Source organism: Taudactylus pleione, unplaced genomic scaffold (genome assembly GCF_031769625.1).
Source record: "Taudactylus pleione unplaced genomic scaffold, aTauple2 ptg000026l, whole genome shotgun sequence".
Classification (NCBI taxonomy): domain Eukaryota; kingdom Metazoa; phylum Chordata; class Amphibia; order Anura; family Myobatrachidae; genus Taudactylus; species Taudactylus pleione.
In genome coordinates this window covers 43,146,774-43,165,322 of record NW_028284428.1, presented here as the reverse complement: position 1 = coordinate 43,165,322, position 18,549 = coordinate 43,146,774, and the positions used below count along the sequence as shown (strand labels likewise).

General features: G+C 36.9%; 7 non-coding genes across 7 annotated transcripts; all 7 read left to right on the top strand.

Annotated features, from left to right (window-relative positions):
- Positions 1 to 10,603: 10,603 nt before the first annotated feature.
- Positions 10,604 to 10,819, top strand: LOC148539608 (small nucleolar RNA U3). The gene has a single exon (XR_015870739.1). It is a non-coding gene; the product is annotated as a small nucleolar RNA U3 (small nucleolar RNA).
- A 704-nt stretch (positions 10,820 to 11,523) lies between these two features.
- Positions 11,524 to 11,739, top strand: LOC148539607 (small nucleolar RNA U3). The gene has a single exon (XR_015870915.1). It is a non-coding gene; the product is annotated as a small nucleolar RNA U3 (small nucleolar RNA).
- A 703-nt stretch (positions 11,740 to 12,442) lies between these two features.
- Positions 12,443 to 12,658, top strand: LOC148539606 (small nucleolar RNA U3). Its single transcript, XR_015870862.1, has one exon. It is a non-coding gene; the product is annotated as a small nucleolar RNA U3 (small nucleolar RNA).
- Positions 12,659 to 13,362: 704 nt separating this feature from the next.
- On the top strand, positions 13,363 to 13,578 carry LOC148539605 (small nucleolar RNA U3). Its single transcript, XR_015870936.1, has one exon. It is a non-coding gene; the product is annotated as a small nucleolar RNA U3 (small nucleolar RNA).
- Positions 13,579 to 14,281: 703 nt separating this feature from the next.
- On the top strand, positions 14,282 to 14,497 carry LOC148539604 (small nucleolar RNA U3). Its single transcript, XR_015870963.1, has one exon. It is a non-coding gene; the product is annotated as a small nucleolar RNA U3 (small nucleolar RNA).
- A 704-nt stretch (positions 14,498 to 15,201) lies between these two features.
- LOC148539603 (small nucleolar RNA U3) lies at positions 15,202 to 15,417 on the top strand. The gene has a single exon (XR_015871038.1). It is a non-coding gene; the product is annotated as a small nucleolar RNA U3 (small nucleolar RNA).
- Positions 15,418 to 16,120: 703 nt separating this feature from the next.
- Positions 16,121 to 16,336, top strand: LOC148539602 (small nucleolar RNA U3). The gene has a single exon (XR_015870945.1). It is a non-coding gene; the product is annotated as a small nucleolar RNA U3 (small nucleolar RNA).
- Positions 16,337 to 18,549: the final 2,213 nt, after the last annotated feature.

Genomic DNA, 18,549 nt, shown 5'->3' with positions numbered 1-18,549 from the left:
TAGACTGCTCATGGACCACGTATGGTCTGATTATAATCGACTTTAAGATTTGACTCTCTTCTTCAGACTTGACTTTTTTGTTTGGACTTAAGGTACAGCGGGGTGAGGGACGCCCTCCCTCTGTACCCAACACTTACCTGTTTGCCAGTTACTGTACGTTATTTATCACTGCCCCCTCAAACAATACTAATCTCATTCTTATCCAATTAGAAACTCAACAGTACCTCCCCCTCCCGAATATACATGTTATCTGCAATCATCCCAATTGTGGTTTATTGCACGTAAAGATCAATAAAAGGAATACACGTTAGGACACATCATTTCTCAGACTCAGTGTTGTGTATATGAATTTATGTACCCTATCTGGAGCGCAGTCCTCTTAATGACAAATGTGTGAGTCCACACATGAGTCATCCCCCTTTTTGCTATTGATTTAGTTAGACCTGGGTAGTCTGACATTGGGACTTGCAGCACCTTGTAGATTTACACTTACCTATAAATAAAGCGAGCACCGATCCAAAATCCTATCCATTATTCCTTAAGGAACGCCTCTGTTTGTGAAACCACCCCCCCGCCATGCCTACAAAACGGGTTGAGCTGTCGATCAACATCGACAGCTGGCCCTTTTGTAGTGAGCTCCAGAGTGAGAGAGTTTCTCTCTCACTCTGGGGCTTGCGCACGTGCAGTGCAGCCGCTGCGTGTGCGCAGGACCAAAACATTGACCCGGTTGCGAGCACGCAGTGCTTGTGGCCGGGTCTGAATGAGGTCCTCTGTCTCCTGTGCTCATCCCAACCCTAACTAAAATCTGTAATCTCTCTCTCTCTACTGGCAACTTTCCATCACTATTCAAGCATGCAGTGATTACTCCCATTCTGAAAAAACAAAATTCTGACTCTAACACTCTCTCAAAATACCGTCCTATCTCCCAGCTCCCATGCCCCTCTAAGCTACTGGAGAAACTTGTCTACACTCGCCTCACACACTTTCTTAACACCCACAACTTATTGGACCCCCTTCAGTCTGGCTTTCATTCCCAGCACTCCATAGAGACAGCACTGACTAAGGTAGTAAATTATCTGGTCACTGCCAAGGCTAAAGGCCATTACTAATAATTCTTCTAGATCTCTCTGCTGCTTTTGACACTGTTGACCACTCTCTCCTCATACAAAAATTACAATCCCTAGGTCTTAAGGACACAGCTCTTTCTTGGTTCTCTTCCTACCTACTGTATCTGAACACTCTTTTTCTGTTCATTTTTCAGATTCTGCCTCCTCTTTGATACCTTTATCAGTTGGAGTACCACAAGGCTCTGTCTTAGGTCCTTTGCTATTCTCAATCTATACCACCTCCCTTGGCAAACTAATCCGCTCTTTTGGATTTAGTACCATCTGTATGTGGATGTTACTCAAATATACCTATCCTCTCCAGATTTATCACCATCTGTATTGGTCCGTGTCACTGAATGTATTTCTGCCATTTCATCTTGGATGTCATCTCGCCACCTGAAACTTAAGATTTCTAAAACAGAATTAATTATATTTCCACTGGCCAGTAACAGTTACCAACCTGATCTCTTTATCACTGTTGATAACTCGACAATCCACCCTGCCCCACAAGCTTGCTGCCTTGGTGTCATCCTTGACTTTGAACTGTCCTTTGTCCCCACATTCAATCTGTCTCAAATTCATGTTACATACATCTAAAAAACATATCCAAAATTCGACCTTATCTCACACAAGACACTGCAAAAACTCTAATCCATGCACTCATTATTTCCCGAATTGACTATTGCAATAGTCTCCTTACTGGTCTTCCCATAAACAGGCTATCACCATTACAATCCATTATGAATGCAGCTGCGAGGCTTATCTTCCTTGCCAAACATTCATCGTCTGCTGCCCTGCTCTGTCAGTCCCTCCATTGGTTGCCAGTTTTCTACCGTATTCAATACACAAAAATGTTACTTACACATAAGGCAATTAACCAAACCACACGAACATACATCTCTTCACTCATCTTAAAATATCTCCCAACCCGACCTCTCCGCTCAGCATAAGATTTGCGTCTCTCATCCCCACGCATTACTTGCTCCCATTTATGGTTACAGGACTTTCTTTGGCTGCACCCACTCTATGGAATGCCTTACCACACACAATAAGACTTACCTCTAGTCTTCAATCCTTCAAGCATTCCCTGAAAACTCACCTCCTCAGACAAGCTTATCAGATTCCAGAGCCGACCACATAACCTTCATAGCTTCCATGTCTTATTACATCCCCTCTCACAGTCCACACATAACCTCACACACTGTCTTTCTTTCACATACTTCTGACATTTGACCGACATTCCTGTGTGACTGGATCATGCAGCCCACCAAGAAACTCTGCATTCTGGCTGGACCAAATTGCAATATATAGCACCTATCCTTGTGTATCAATGCCTATTTCCCTATAGATTGTAAGCTTACAAGCAGGGCCCTCTGACCTCTATGTCTGTCTGTTATAATCCTGTTTTCTTCTATAAATGTTTCCAATTGTAAAGCGCAACGGAATATGCTTCACTACATAAGAAACTGTTAATAAATAAATATTTAATACTAGAATGGGGAGATTGAACAGCGCTAATACTAATAATGTAACCGAAGTGGGTGTATTATAATAAACTCCACTGAAACATGTATTACATATATCATAAAACAATCAGACAATGCTTGATACTCATATGGATATTGGTGGCTCTCCTACTTAAAGATCAGATACGGCTTGCTTCACAGTCTATGAATATTTAATAATAAAAAAACATTACATAAAGGTCAATACATAAAAAATCAAAACATAAAATTTAAAGACCAATGGTATTCTGATCCTGAATTGTAGATACATTATCTCAGTCTATTAAAATCCATTGTCCATGAGGAAATAAATTAATTAAAGTCACAATGAAAAAGTCACATGATAAATGGCACCGTCCATATAAGAGGGCATGGAGTCAAATAACAGGGCTATCTGGATGATTGTCCAGCAATAGGTATATTACCAGCCTTCAGTAGTGGTCCATTTGATATTATTTCCTGTGCAGCAAATGGACGACAATGTCAGTGGCTGGAGAGGATTGTGTAAAGATGCTGGTCCGGAACCTCCCGCAAAAGTCTCCAATCCAATAGGATATTCCAGGGGTGCTAAACGTGTTTCATTGTGGAAAGCCCCCAAAACTTTGTCAGTAGCTTAATGGATAATGATTCCAAAATGAGGTTTATATACCCTTCTACTAATTGTAAAATGGAAGCAGTTGCAAACATCACAATCAATCAGAACCAAGCCGTATATATAATCAAATAAAACTAGATCAACCTAGAGTATATATAATAGAGGAGAGCCTCAATAGATATTACAAACATATTATGTTGTTTATTCATAAATTAAAACTTATATAGAGTATAATCTGGTGCGTACCTGCACTCATGTGCTTCCAGGTCACGTGAACCGCTAGAATCAGAATTGGAGCAGCTCAGTACGTCAGCGGTCACATGATATAAACATACACATGCTGCTTAGATGTTGCTCACTCCGGAAGCAGCTCAGCCCGTCAGCGGTCACATGGTATAAACAATCCCATGCCGCTTAAGGTCACTGGCTCCTGAGATCCAACATTCCCTACATATTACGGTTTTAGTATCTGGGTGGACCTCCTTGAGAATATTTTCTCTAATAATTAGACATATATCAATTAGATCGATAATTTACATCTCATTCGATTATAGCCAAGATCCATTATATAATATAATATCAATAATCCCATGCTGTTAATTGTACCTATCCACAAATCAAAAACTATTAGTGGCACTAGTGGAAAAAGAATAAAATTGCACAATCTTATCCATTATATAGCAAGATTAATTGGTTGATTTACTCATATATGGTCATGTTGATTTAACACAGCTATAGATAGTGAGCAGTAATAAACATAAAATAAACCGTGTCTTCAATGGTCTAGTGGTGCGGCACACATACTTAAGGCCGCAATCACATGTGATAAGATAGATGAGATAAGATGAATCACAGTTCAAGAAGCTGGCTAGTGTATATGAATCCTGATCTGTATCTAAAGGTATAGTGGTTGTTTTCTTAGATGTGTGAGCACACATCGTGCATCTCCCTTTCCCACACCGATGAAGATCGGGAGACATTGTTCTCTAGGCTCGGAAGTTTAAGTCTCTAATGGGTTCTTATATGTCTTTAAATAGCTGGGGGCTAGAATGTATTTTAGAGACTTGTTCTTTTTGTGTATCACAGAAGGTTTAGTAGGTAGAACATTTCTTAAAATATCTGGTTGTAAGTTTTTATAAATGATCTCTTTGATTTCCTTATGACAAAAATTGTATTTACAGATAAACGACATGCCTCTTTTAATTTTAAGTTTTTCTTTATAACAATCTGAATTCTTTTTCTTAGGATGTAATAAATATGATCTATCCAGCTCTGAAACCTCATCTAGGGCCTTCTTTAAAATGTGTAGAGGATAACCTCTTTCTCAATGGAAGCTAGCCTATCAGATGCTTGTACCTGAAAAGCTTGCAGTGTGGAGCAATTTCTCTGTAGGCGTATCTGCTGTCCCTTGGGGATATTGCTTTTCCAAGGTTGGTAATGGGCGCTTTTGAAATGCAGATACAATTGTGTATCTACTGATTTAACAAAATTAGAAGTATGGATTGTACCATCACAAACCTCAAGGGTCACATCTAGGAAGTTCATACGTGACAGATGGTATTGATTAAGTAAAGGAAAGGTTGAATTGATTATTGTTAAGAAAGGAAACAAAACTAGAAACAGTGAATAGATCCCCATCCCAAATAAAAAATAGATTGTCATCCCATCTTGTATGAACGCTGCCATTTATCATGTGACTTTGTCATTGTGACTTTCATTCATTTATTTCCTCGTGGATAATGGATTTTAATAGACTGAGATTATTTATCTACAATTCAGGATCAGAATACCATTGCACTTTAAATTTTATGTTTTGATTTTTTATGTATTGACCTTTAAGTAATGTTTTTTTATTATTAAATATTCATATACTGTGAACCAAGCCGTATCAGATCTTTAGGTAGAAGAACCACCAATATACATATGAGTATCAAGCATTGTCTGATTGTTTTATGATATATGTAATAACTGTTTCAGTGGAATTTATTTTAATACACACACTTCGGTTACATTATTAGTATTAGCACTGTTCAATCTCCCCTTTTCTATTTATGCTTTAAGATAGGCCTTTATATCCATTCCTTTTACACTAGACCACCACTGGAGGGTTTTGACTCTCATACTCCCCCACTCTCAATCTCTATTTGTATTTTTATATTCCCTCCTCTATGTGATTCTCCATCTCCCCACAGTCTACTCCCCTTAGTATCCCAAAGGTAGCACAGTTTTCCCTCTATGCTACCTTCTCAGAGTCTACAGTCCCGACCTCCACGTGCATCTTCCTTTGCTGGACAGGAATTCCCCCAGACCCTTACCTACTGTCCTACCTCTGATCCACTACCTCATCTGTTACCTCTTTCCTATCCCCTTGTGAGTTGAGGTTCCCCTCCCCTCACTTTAACCCAATTCCTCTTTCGAGTACTCTCGCAATGTCATTGATTTTTACATCCCTGAATGTAAAGGCTTTAAATATCCCCCAAAAGTGATCCTTGCTTTTTAGATCCATTCGTGGTCTAAAGGCTGGGATTGTTCTGATCCAGGAAGCCCACTTCAAAGCCCAACAACACCTCTCTTCACATTCAAGGCATTTTCCTACTGTGTACTATTCATCCAGACAATTGAAACATAATGGGGTGGCAATATTGATCAACAGTAAAATTCCTTTTATCCAATACTCAGACAGACTTAGATGGGCAGTATATTATCTTAACCGGCAAATAGGTGATGTAGAATGCACAATAGCCAATGTGTATGTCCCCAACACCGGGGAGATCTCATTCTTTAATTCCTTCTTAAAATTGAATAAATGTAGAATGGGCTACCTCATTGTGGGTGGAGACTTTAATGCTGTCCTTAATTGCAAACTTGATAAATACTCCCCTACTAGTTTACTACCATGTCCATTGACTCATTCCTTGAATAAACACCTTTGGGAATCGGGCCTTTTTGATACTTGGTGCACACTTAACCCCACATCCCAAGATTACACTTTTTTTTCAATACCCAATCATTCCTATTCGAGGATTGATCTTATTCTTTGCTGCACCCAAGCATCTAAACATGTATCCAACTCCTCAATTGTTACTAACCCATGGTCTGATCATTCCATTACAGAAGGTAAGACTCTGTAAAAGGAGGGGGTGGCTGGCAGAGATACCCCTGTAAGGCTTTTCTATCAAGGTCTATCCCCTCCCCAGACTACAGCTGCAGCATATAAAAGGCAGCGGCTGCAGATAGGCAGCTTGCTGCCTGTCTGTTTACATGTGGGCAGCACAGTCCAGAGTCCCTTCTTGTACCTCATTCCACTGGCCTACACTGCCCTTGTTCACAACCGAAGGGGTATCCTACTGTCACCACCTTCCTGTTGTCATAACTATGGATAGTCATTGTTTTTGGGACTTGTTTTTCATATATATATCATCTGGATACAAGACATAACTCCTGGAATTTTTTCCTTCAATTGCTCCTTTTTTAGTTACAGTATTTGTGTGGGATGCCACACTGTGTAACTTGGGCAGGACATTATTCATTATTTATTTGTTGTTTTTTTCTTGTTCCTTACACCTTGGTATAAGGAAACAGTATTCATATAACTATTCACATAAGTACAGGTCTGATCAGCATACTGCAGTAAATCAAGTTTATCACCTCCCCCCTCCCCATCTTGTGTTGTCCCTTCCCCTAGTTATTCTCCTTTTTGTTTAATGTACATTCTAGACAGTCACTGTATGTATATATGTTATACTGTGTCAAATATCCTTGATTAGTAAAATTATAATATACTTTTTTCATATATTTTGCATTCATATCTTTATAACTGAGATTAAGAATACTATAATTGTATTCTGAAAGCTTGAAGGTCCTGGACTGCTATCCCTGCCTTGAGGGATGACCACAGCCCCCATCATTATAACCCGACTACCATTAACTCACTATTGAAAACATACTATGAAAGCCTTTATAACCTTCATCAATCGTTTTCCGTGACCCCTATCACTGACTCTTTGAGCACAGAATACTTGACTTCATGTAACTTTCCTTGCATAGACCCCACAACTTCCCTCACCCTCAATGACCACATTTCTGCCAAATAAATTTTTTCAGCCCTTAAATCACAAAAACCCTCTAAGGCTCCTGGGTCTGATGGATTCCCGACATCTTACTATAAGACTTTCCAGTCCTCTCTGTTACCTCATTTGACTACAACTTTCAACAACATTCTTGAAGGTGCTCCATTGCACTCAAATACTACTAAAGTCACTATTATGGTCCTCCCTAAACCCAGCAAAGATCCTGTATCTGTGTCCAATTACTGACCCATTTCATTACTCTACACTGATTTGAAATTTTTTACTAAAGTAGTCGCAAACAGACTTAAACCACTCCTTCCCACCTTGATCCACCCGGACCAGGTGGGCTTTGTCCCATCCAGGGAGGCACTTGACAATACTCGACACACATTTGATATTTTACACTACATCAACATTCATAAATTTCCCTCCCTGGTTCTTGCCTTAGATGTGGAGAAGGGTTTTTACAGGGTCTCCTGGCCTTTTATGTTCCAGGCACTATGCCATTTTGGTTTTCGGGGGAAGTTCCTTAAAGGCATCCAAGCCCTATACAATAATCCATCTGTCACAATTTCAGCTGGTGGTTTAATCTCCAACCCTTTCCCAATCATCAACAGCACTAGGCAGGAATGTCCACTGTCACTGCTCATATTTGCTCTTATCATTGAGTCACTTGCTAACCAAATACAGGCTAACCCTGACATAGCTGGCATAGAAGTTAAACACTCCAAATATACCCTATCCTTATATGCTGATGAAATACTCCTTATGCTGACAAAACCACTTACATCCCCAACCTTTTCTGTCAACTATCTCACTACAGGGATCTCTCACGCTATAATATCAACTATACCAAATCTAAAGCTCTTCCTCTTTATCTCCCTGGGAGCATGAAGACTCTCAGATTTTGACTTCCAGTGGAGGAAAGATTCACTGAAATACCTTGTGGTTCTCATTACAAAATCTTACATCTCCCTCTACAAAACTAATTATTCCCCCTTATCAACTCCATTGTTCAGGACCTACAGCAGTGGCGTTCATATTTCCTCTCTTGGGTTGGCCACATCAATGCCATACAAATGAGCATCCTTCCCAAACTACTATGTCTATTCCAGACATTCCCAGTGTCTGTTCCTTTACAGGCTCTCAATACTCTTCAATCCACACTCTGAAAATGTATCTGGAACAAAAAAAACATCAAATTAGATTAAATATCCTTTCCAAACGTACATGGTGCAGAGGACTGGGGTTACCCATCCTTTTCCGACATTATATTGCCTCCCGACTAAGCCAAATGATTTATTGGCACTCTCCCCCCAATGTTAGATGCTGGATTGACCTGGAAAGTGACTTGCCTGACAAACACTTGATTTCTCGCCTGCCATGTGCCATGTAAAAACAGACCCAGACCTGCTACTTTGGTTCCTATTATCACACTGTCACTTAACAATTGGGACTCTCTCAACAAAAAATGTAATCTTTCTTTGCATCCTTCCCCCTTAACTCCCATTTAGAATAATCCTGCATTTCCACTGGGCCTATCCTCCGCAATGGCTCATCCCTGGATCTTGGCTGGCATTACCAGATTTCATCATATCAAAGACAAGTTTGTCCCTACAGTATGTCATTCACTGACATTCAAGAAAAATATAGGACCCCCAATTCACTCCATTATCAATACCTACAAATTCACCGTTTCACTACTTCATCTTCCCCTGCCCTTGGTTTATCTGCTCCTTCTCCTTTAGAAAGATTTTATATTTATAGACCTAACAATCAAGGGGCTATCTCACATCTGTACTATTCTATCCTTACACTGGAGTCTCCTCCACTCGAGGCACATGAGCAGGCTTGTGAAATAGATCTGGGCCTACCCCTAGGTGACAAAGTTTGGGACACCTTACGATCAGCCATCTCAAAATGCTCTGGCTATTTCAGATAATTTTTACAAAGTATATACCAGATGGTACTTGGTGCCAAAATGCCTCCATCAGATCTATCCAAATACCTCTAATTTATGTAGGAGATGTGGAAACCAAATCAGAATGTTTTTTCATATATGGTGGACATGCCCACTAATAATCAAATTTTGGAGCATGGGGCCTGAATCAGAGCAGCTCGCTAGATGCGATCGCTTGCACGATGTGTGTGCAAATTGCGTAGACACTGCTACCGCACAACAATGCATTAGCATGCCCAATATTTCTTAGAGAGCAATCAGATAGTGTATGCAGACACCCACCAGCCTGTCTTAAGATGCCCACTTGTGCACGTCATGTCCAGGAAGTGTATGCAACCATCGGTACATTGGGTAACATCAGATGCTATCGCAGTGCTTGAGGTTGACGAACCCCTGCTGCAAGCACTGCGAGCACTTCAGTGTAAAAACAAGTCAGGTGACATGTACTATGATGCTGTCTTTTAACTATGCACACCTCTAAAATGCCATTGAGATGCTCAGGGACCACCTGCATTTGCACCTCCACTCCCCCATTTTTAAAGGCCAGCCCCTGTTACCACCTACAAACAGTTTCCCCTGTAACTCTCTCTGCTGGGCTGTCTATGTGCAGCGAGCAAATGAACTGTGAACTTTCGCTAACGTATGCGCATGCACACTTCAATGCATATGCATGTGCACAATGCATACAGACTGCACACAGTATGTCCTCTAAAACAGAGCTTTTGTCAAAATTAGATGCACTTAAATAAACTTGGGAAATGCTTGTGTTGATTTCCTTACATTGTGTTTTTAGAATGCTCTCCATTAAAGAACAAATATATGTCTAAAAATAATCTTTTATTTTTTTAAGAATTATATAGTTTTATGAGGGCTAAAGTGTTATAGAAATAAGGGTTTTAACATAGAATTATCTTATTGTAGTATATTGTTTTACTGTGCATAGAGTGTTTTGCAAAGCTAAAATTCATGTTATTCAAGCTTTACATTTACAAGCCACTGCTTAATTTGTTTTGCAATCTTAGAAAGGATAGATTTAATTTACAATTAGATTTTAGATTGAAATAATAGTGCATCAACTGTTTCAATGCTAAATCTTCAATATATTCAATTGTATTTTGGGCCACAAAACATAATGCCTGTAAAAATGTCAATCCTTTGACCAATACTGTTTTAAAAATCTCAGTTTGCAGAGAAACCCATGTTATATTTATATTCGACTCATGAGATTTGTCTAGAAGTTCAGGTAATAGGAAAAGTACTATTGTTGACAAAACCTTTATCCAGTTCCATGAATGGGACAAAAAAGTCACCATTACTTAAAAGAGTAATTCATGTGGTCCAGCTAAATCATCATTAAAAGAATTGTTAAGACTATTCTTTCAGGGATCATTTCTATAGGCAATGTTGTGAAAAATGTGTTTGAAAGTGTCCAAACTCACCAACCACCATGATGAGTTTTAGGGCTTTCTTCTCAGCATGAAGGCAGTTAGCAACTCTGTTTCATACAGATGTTGTTTGCTTTTGATGACTGTGCCTCTTCTTCAACTAAAAGAAGTGGTGGAAGAGAGCTCATTCAGAGTGGTTGATTCCTTTCTTTAAAATCAATAATAGATTACTTGTTTGTTCTCTAAAACAGAGCTTTTGTCAAAATTAGATGCACTTAAATGTACTTGGGAAATGCATGTGTTGATTTCCTTACATTGTGTTTTTAGAATGCACTCCATTAAAGAACAAATATCTGTCTAAAAATAATCTTTTATTTTTTTAAGAATTATATAGTTTTATGAGGGCTAAAGTGTTATACAAATAAGGGTTTTAACATAGAATTATCTTATTGTAGTATATTGTTTTACTGTGCATAGAGTGTTTTGCTAATCTTAAATTCATGTTATTCAAGCTTTACGTTTACAAGCCACTGCTTAATTTTTTTTTGCAATCTTAGAAAGGCTAAATTTAATTTACAATTAGATTTTAGATTGAAATAATAGTGCATCAAGTGTTTCAATGCTAAATCTTCAATATATTCAATTGTATTTTGGGCCACAAAATATAATGCCTGTAAAAATGTCAATCCTTTGACCAATACTGTTTTAAAAATCTCAGTTTGCAGAGAAACCCATGTCATATTTATATTCGACTCATGAGATTTGTCTAGAAGATCAGGTAATTGGAAAAGTACTATTGTTGACAAAATCTTTATCCAGTTCCATGAATGGGACAAAAAAGTCACCATTACTTAAAAGAGTAATTCATGTGGTCCAGCTAAATCATCATCAAAAGAATTGTTAAGACTATACTTTCAGGGATCATTTCTATAGGCAATGATGGGAGAAATGTGTTTGAAAGTGTCCAAATTCACCAACCACCATGATGAGTTTTAGGGCTTTCTTTTCAGCATGAAGGAAGTTGGCAACTCTGTTTCATACAGATGTTGTTTGCTTTTGATGACTGTGTCTCTTCTTCAACTAGAAGAAGTGGTGGAAGAGAGCTCATTCAGAGTGGTTGATTACTTTCTTTAAAATCAATAATAGGTTACTTGTTTGTTCTCTAAAACAGAGCTTTTGTCAAAATTAGATGCACTTAAATGTACTTGGAAAATGCATGTGTTGATTTCCTTACATTGTGTTTTTAGAATGCTCTCCATTAAAGAACAAATATATGTCTAAAAATAATCTTTTATTTTTTTAAGAATTATATAGTTTTATGAGGGCTAAAGTGTTATAGAAATAAGGGTTTTAACATAGAATTATCTTATTGTAGTATATTGTTTTACTGTGCATAGAGTGTTTTGCAAAGCTAAAATTCATGTTATTCAAGCTTTACATTTACAAGCCACTGCTTAATTTGTTTTGCAATCTTAGAAAGGATAGATTTAATTTACAATTAGATTTTAGATTGAAATAATAGTGCATCAACTGTTTCAATGCTAAATCTTCAATATATTCAATTGTATTTTGGGCCACAAAACATAATGCCTGTAAAAATGTCAATCCTTTGACCAATACTGTTTTAAAAATCTCAGTTTGCAGAGAAACCCATGTTATATTTATATTCGACTCATGAGATTTGTCTAGAAGTTCAGGTAATAGGAAAAGTACTATTGTTGACAAAACCTTTATCCAGTTCCATGAATGGGACAAAAAAGTCACCATTACTTAAAAGAGTAATTCATGTGGTCCAGCTAAATCATCATTAAAAGAATTGTTAAGACTATTCTTTCAGGGATCATTTCTATAGGCAATGTTGGGAAAAATGTGTTTGAAAGTGTCCAAACTCACCAACCACCATGATGAGTTTTAGGGCTTTCTTCTCAGCATGAAGGCAGTTAGCAACTCTGTTTCATACAGATGTTGTTTGCTTTTGATGACTGTGCCTCTTCTTCAACTAAAAGAAGTGGTGGAAGAGAGCTCATTCAGAGTGGTTGATTCCTTTCTTTAAAATCAATAATAGATTACTTGTTTGTTCTCTAAAACAGAGCTTTTGTCAAAATTAGATGCACTTAAATGTACTTGGGAAATGCATGTGTTGATTTCCTTACATTGTGTTTTTAGAATGCACTCCATTAAAGAACAAATATCTGTCTAAAAATAATCTTTTATTTTTTTAAGAATTATATAGTTTTATGAGGGCTAAAGTGTTATACAAATAAGGGTTTTAACATAGAATTATCTTATTGTAGTATATTGTTTTACTGTGCATAGAGTGTTTTGCTAATCTTAAATTCATGTTATTCAAGCTTTACGTTTACAAGCCACTGCTTAATTTTTTTTTGCAATCTTAGAAAGGCTAAATTTAATTTACAATTAGATTTTAGATTGAAATAATAGTGCATCAAGTGTTTCAATGCTAAATCTTCAATATATTCAATTGTATTTTGGGCCACAAAATATAATGCCTGTAAAAATGTCAATCCTTTGACCAATACTGTTTTAAAAATCTCAGTTTGCAGAGAAACCCATGTCATATTTATATTCGACTCATGAGATTTGTCTAGAAGATCAGGTAATTGGAAAAGTACTATTGTTGACAAAATCTTTATCCAGTTCCATGAATGGGACAAAAAAGTCACCATTACTTAAAAGAGTAATTCATGTGGTCCAGCTAAATCATCATCAAAAGAATTGTTAAGACTATACTTTCAGGGATCATTTCTATAGGCAATGATGGGAGAAATGTGTTTGAAAGTGTCCAAACTCACCAACCACCATGATGAGTTTTAGGGCTTTCTTTTCAGCATGAAGGAAGTTGGCAACTCTGTTTCATACAGATGTTGTTTGCTTTTGATGACTGTGTCTCTTCTTCAACTAGAAGAAGTGGTGGAAGAGAGCTCATTCAGAGTGGTTGATTACTTTCTTTAAAATCAATAATAGGTTACTTGTTTGTTCTCTAAAACAGAGCTTTTGTCAAAATTAGATGCACTTAAATGTACTTGGAAAATGCATGTGTTGATTTCCTTACATTGTGTTTTTAGAATGCTCTCCATTAAAGAACAAATATATGTCTAAAAATAATCTTTTATTTTTTTAAGAATTATATAGTTTTATGAGGGCTAAAGTGTTATAGAAATAAGGGTTTTAACATAGAATTATCTTATTGTAGTATATTGTTTTACTGTGCATAGAGTGTTTTGCAAAGCTAAAATTCATGTTATTCAAGCTTTACATTTACAAGCCACTGCTTAATTTTTTTTGCAATCTTAGAAAGGATAGATTTAATTTACAATTAGATTTTAGATTGAAATAATAGTGCATCAAGTGTTTCAATGCTAAATCTTCAATATATTCAATTGTATTTTGGGCCACAAAACATAATGCCTGTAAAAATGTCAATCCTTTGACCAACACTGTTTTAAAAATCTCAGTTTGCAGAGAAACCCATGTTATATTTATATTCGACTCATGAGATTTGTCTAGAAGTTCAGGTAATAGGAAAAGTACTATTGTTGACAAAACCTTTATCCAGTTCCATGAATGGGACAAAAAAGTCACCATTACTTAAAAGAGTAATTCATGTGGTCCAGCTAAATCATCATTAAAAGAATTGTTAAGACTATTCTTTCAGGGATCATTTCTATAGGCAATGTTGTGAAAAATGTGTTTGAAAGTGTTCAAACTCACCAACCACCATGATGAGTTTTAGGGCTTTCTTCTCTGCATGAAGGCAGTTAGCAACTCTGTTTCATACAGATGTTGTTTGCTTTTGATGACTGTGCCTCTTCTTCAACTAAAAGAAGTGGTGGAAGAGAGCTCATTCAGAGTGGTTGATTCCTTTCTTTAAAATCAATAATAGATTACTTGTTTGTTCTCTAAAACAGAGCTTTTGTCAAAATTAGATGCACTTAAATGTACTTGGGAAATGCATGTGTTGATTTCCTTACATTGTGTTTTTAGAATGCACTCCATTAAAGAACAAATATCTGTCTAAAAATAATCTTTTATTTTTTTAAGAATTATATAGTTTTATGAGGGCTAAAGTGTTATACAAATAAGGGTTTTAACATAGAATTATCTTATTGTAGTATATTGTTTTACTGTGCATAGAGTGTTTTGCTAATCTTAAATTCATGTTATTCAAGCTTTACGTTTACAAGCCACTGCTTAATTTTTTTTTGCAATCTTAGAAAGGCTAAATTTAATTTACAATTAGATTTTAGATTGAAATAATAGTGCATCAAGTGTTTCAATGCTAAATCTTCAATATATTCAATTGTATTTTGGGCCACAAAATATAATGCCTGTAAAAATGTCAATCCTTTGACCAATACTGTTTTAAAAATCTCAGTTTGCAGAGAAACCCATGTCATATTTATATTCGACTCATGAGATTTGTCTAGAAGATCAGGTAATTGGAAAAGTACTATTGTTGACAAAATCTTTATCCAGTTCCATGAATGGGACAAAAAAGTCACCATTACTTAAAAGAGTAATTCATGTGGTCCAGCTAAATCATCATCAAAAGAATTGTTAAGACTATACTTTCAGGGATCATTTTTATAGGCAATGATGGGAGAAATGTGTTTGAAAGTGTCCAAACTCACCAACCACCATGATGAGTTTTAGTGCTTTCTTTTCAGCATGAAGGAAGTTGGCAACTCTGTTTCATACAGATGTTGTTTGCTTTTGATGACTGTGTCTCTTCTTCAACTAGAAGAAGTGGTGGAAGAGAGCTCATTCAGAGTGGTTGATTACTTTCTTTAAAATCAATAATAGGTTACTTGTTTGTTCTCTAAAACAGAGCTTTTGTCAAAATTAGATGCACTTAAAAGTACTTGGAAAATGCATGTGTTGATTTCCTTACATTGTGTTTTTAGAATGCTCTCCATTAAAGAACAAATATATGTCTAAAAATAATCTTTTATTTTTTGAAGAATTATATAGTTTTATGAGGGCTAAAGTGTTATAGAAATAAGGGTTTTAAAATAGAATTATCTTATTGTAGTATATTGTTTTACTGTGCATAGAGTGTTTTGCAAAGCTAAAATTCATGTTATTCAAGCTTTACATTTACAAGCCACTGCTTAATTTTTTTTGCAATCTTAGAAAGGATAGATTTAATTTACAATTAGATTTTAGATTGAAATAATAGTGCATCAAGTGTTTCAATGCTAAATCTTCAATATATTCAATTGTATTTTGGGCCACAAAACATAATGCCTGTAAAAATGTCAATCCTTTGACCAACACTGTTTTAAAAATCTCAGTTTGCAGAGAAACCCATGTCATATTTATATTCGACTCATGAGATTTGTCTAGAAGATCAGGTAATTGGAAAAGAACTGTTGTTGACAAAATCTTTATCCAGTTCCATGAATGGGACAAAAAAGTCACCATTACTTAAAAGAGTAATTCATGTGGTCCAGCTAAATCATCATCAAAAGAATTATTAAGACTATACTTTCAGGGTTCATTTCTATAGGCAATGATGGGAAAAATGTGTTTGAAAGTGTCCAAACTCACCAACCACCATGATGAGTGTTAGGGCTTTCTTCTCAGCATGAAGGCAGTTGGCAACTCTGTTTCATACAGATGTTGTTTGCTTTTGATGACTGTGCCTCTTCTTCAACTAGAAGAAGTGGTGGAAGAAAGCTCATTCAGAGTGGTTGTTTACTTTCTTTAAAATCAATAATAGATTACTTGTTTGTTCTCTAAAACAGAGCTTTTGTCAAAATTAGATGCACTTAAATGTACTTGGGAAATGCATGTGTTGATTTCTTTACATTGTGTTTTCAGGGATCATTTCTATAGGCAATGATGGGAGAAATGGGACAAGAGGTTGCAGATGATATTAAGGCAGTGAAGTTTGAGGTGAATAAGATGTTGGAGGAGAGGGGTAGACAGATTATTTATAGTGTGAAAGTTGAAGATATGGAGAAGGATGAAAGATGTAGCAGGTTTTTTTTCAAAAAGATATGTGGAGGGTCTAAGGATATGGATGTGGTATTGGATGATAGTGGTATGGAAGTGGGTGCGGAAGATGTTATGTTTGAGGTTGAGAAATTTTATAAGAAATTGTATGAATGGAAGGTGGGTGATGGAGATATGCAGAGTGAGGTGCTGAGTGCTGTTAGTGAAAAAGTCAATATGGGTGATTGTGATTTATTATTGAATGATATGTCTGAGGATGAGGTGAAAGATGTATTGAAGAGCATGGGGAGGAATAAATCTCCTGGTAAGGATGGTTTGCCTGTTGAATTTTATATGAGTATGTGGGATGTTGTGAAAGTTGATTTGGTTGAAGTCATGCGTTATATTTTTGTGAATGGCCGGATGAATGATTCTATGAAAGAAGGTGTGGTTGTTTTAATTCTTAAAAAAGGTGATAGGCGGTGTTTGGCAAATTGGAGGCCTATTACACTATTGAACTCCGATTATAAGTTGTTTGCAAAGCTGATAGCATGTCGTATGAGAGTGGTTATTAGTCAGGTGATTGGTGAGGAGCAGGTATGTGCGGTCCCAGGACGTCGTATGCATGATAATTTAATGTTGTTGCGTGATATGATAGGTGATTGTCTAGTAAGAAAGCAGAAGATGTATGTGATGGCGCTTGATTTCGAAAAAGCATATGATAGAGTGTCTCATGTATTTATGTTTAATGTTCTGGTGCGGATGGGTTTTCCTGGGGAGTTTGTGAATAAGATTAGATGTTTGTATGCAGGTGCTTGTAGTAGATTGTTGGTGAATGGGTATTTGAGTGAGCATGTTAGTATTGAGTCTGGGGTACGTCAGGGTTGTCCTTTGTCTCCTATTATGTTCATTTGTGTGCTTGAGCCTTTGTTATGTATGTTGCGTAGGGATAAGGTTGTTAGAGGTTTTTTGGTGCCTGGAAGTAATGGGAGATGTGTGAAAACACTAGCTTATATGGATGATGTGGTTGTTGTGGGTGGAAGTAAGGTTACTTTGGACAGAGCAAAATTATTAATACAGTTGTTTTGTGGGGCATCTGCCTTTAAGGTTAATTGGGACAAGTCCAAAGTGAAAGGGTTTGGGGACAGTAGTGTGAGGGATAGTCAGATGGAGTGTGTGTCAGGTGGGATAAAGGTGTTAGGGGTTATTTTTGATGAGTGTCTGAATGGTAAGGAAAGTTGGGATGAAGTAGGGAGGAAAGTGGCTAAAAAGCTTAACTTTTGGAATTTAAGAAAATTGACTATGTTTGGGAAGGTTCTAATTATTAAAGCAGTGGTGTTACCTATGTTATTGCATATTGCAAATGTGTTTCCGCCAGGTTCCCGGGGTGTGAGGAAGATTAATAGAATGCTGTTTCTTTTCTTTTGGGGATGTAAGATGGAGCGTCTGAAACGTGAACATGTGATGAAAGAGTGGCAGAATGGAGGTATGAGGTTTCCAAATTTAGAAGTGTATTTTGGGTTGAATTATATTGCTCAAGTTTTGAGATTGATGGAGATTGATAGTAAGGCTGCTTATATGATGAAATATATGGCTGGTTGGATGATGTGTGGCTTGAAGTGGCGTGTCAGGGAAAATGCAGTGCCAATGGCGTTTAGAGTGTGTAATTGGTATAGTGTGATTGAAGTGTTTGTGAGGAAATTTGATTTATTAGGGGTGAGTGTGAAGGACTTCAGAGAAAGGAAGAATGTTATTAAAATGTTGAAGGGGCGTGAGGAGGTTTGTCTTATTGATGGTTTGACTTCCACAGATAGTGTGAGAACATGGAAGATGATTAATGTGAGTGGTTTGAATAATAGACAGAGGGAGGTGGTATGGATGAAGCTTCATGGTGTGTTGTCTGTGAGACAAGTGCTGTTGAAAAGACATTTGGTTTTGTCAGAAGAGTGTCCACGGGAAGGGTGTAGAGG